Source organism: Periplaneta americana, chromosome 14, assembly GCF_040183065.1.
Source record: "Periplaneta americana isolate PAMFEO1 chromosome 14, P.americana_PAMFEO1_priV1, whole genome shotgun sequence".
Lineage (NCBI taxonomy): Eukaryota > Metazoa > Arthropoda > Insecta > Blattodea > Blattidae > Periplaneta > Periplaneta americana.
Window position 1 is genome coordinate 79,483,849 of NC_091130.1, and position 1,684 is coordinate 79,485,532.

The window sequence follows — 1,684 nt, forward strand, 5'->3', positions numbered from 1 at the left end:
TCACATCAGTTTCGGTTGAAAGAAGTTTTTCTGCTTTCAAAATGATTCTCAGTGACAAAAGGCAAAGTTTAACTGTGGAGAATTGAGAAAAAAGTCTCGTGGTGTACTGTGCAGATAATTATAATAAAGTCTGAGCATGGAACTGAATTTCAATAACTTAAAATGAGTAATCTTGATATCAATAATCATTATTTCATTAGTTTCAATATATTAAATTTGTGCAGCTCTGTTTATAAATATAATATAGTATTCTTTTTTAATGTTTAAACATACTTTTTTGTGCGTATTTTAGTGTATAACTAAAAATTTCAGTGAAAGAAATAAATATGATACCTTGATGTGCCTAAAAATGCCTTATTTTCATTAAAATAGAGCCTAATTTTACAAATTTTGAGCTTATTTTAGGCGCCTAAAACTTCAATTTTTAGTGCCTAAAAATCCTATGTCTAATAATTAACCACCCTGAAACCGAAAATCGCTTTTTTGACATTTTTGTTTGTATGTCTGTCTGTCTGTCTGGATGTTTGTTACCTTTTCACGCGATAATGGCTGAACCGATTTATATGAAAATTGGAATATAAATTAAGTTCGCTGTAACTTAGATTTTAGGCTATATTACATTCAAAATACATTATTTAAAAGGGGGGTTATAAGGGGGCCTGAATTAAATAAATCGAAATATCTCGCTTATTATTATTAATTTTTGTGAAATATGTTACATAACAAAAGTTTCTTTACAAATGAGTATTATTCTATAAAAATTTTTTATAGGACTGATATTTAATGAGATAAAAGAGTTTTAAAATTAAAATAGAATGGCATCTAAGGCGGTGTAATGAAATGAAAATAAATGACTACGTCTATAAGGGGCCTTGGACAACAACAATCGAAAGCTATGAAACATAGCCTACAGAGTATGTTTGTGTGTTTGTATGAAGTAATATCGAGCTAAATTAACCGATTTGTATAATTAATTATTATTTCACCATTGGAAAGTGTAGTTTCTCTATATGGACATAATGCTATTATGTTATTACGTAACTTCTGAGTGCTCTCTGGACCAAAATGACCGCATTTCAATTATTTAAATACAATTTAAATTAAGTAACATATTAAACGATTTATCCTTCTATCAAACACGAATGTTCTCTGGATCAAACGTCCTATTTTAATTATGTAATTACTTTAAATTTAGAGGTGCAGCGGAGCGCACGGGTATGTCTAGTATATATAATAATTAATGTTTTCGAATAATTTTGAGAGAAACATTGTTCCGGGGCCGGGTATCGAACCCGGGACCTTTGGTTTATCGTACCAACGCTCTACCAACTGAGCTACCCGGGAACTCTACCAGACACCAATCCAATTTTTCCCTCTATATCCACAGACCTCAAAGTGGGCTGACAGCTGTCAAGCAACCAAAGTTGAGTGCACACTAACTCTGTGTGACTTAAATTGTGGCTTTCTGTTAACGAACAGTGACGTGTATTAAGCAAATCAAGCTTTCAAGTATAACTCCCCGTAAAGTTGATTTTCAACTTACTGAAAAGTATTTTCAGGCTGCGTTTGCACTGTCAAGTTCATAACTTCATAGCAATTTCTTTGTACTTGTACCGTACTCGCCTTTGAAATTGAACTTAACATTGCTCATAAATTAACGCTGGACGTTTAGTTAAGGCAAAAT

General features: G+C 31.9%; 1 non-coding gene across 1 annotated transcript; it reads right to left on the reverse strand.

The window, feature by feature from the left end:
* Positions 1-1,271: 1,271 nt before the first annotated feature.
* TRNAI-GAU (transfer RNA isoleucine (anticodon GAU)) lies at positions 1,272-1,344 on the reverse strand. The gene has a single exon. It is a non-coding gene; the product is annotated as a tRNA-Ile (tRNA).
* Between the last annotated feature and the right edge of the window lie 340 nt (positions 1,345-1,684).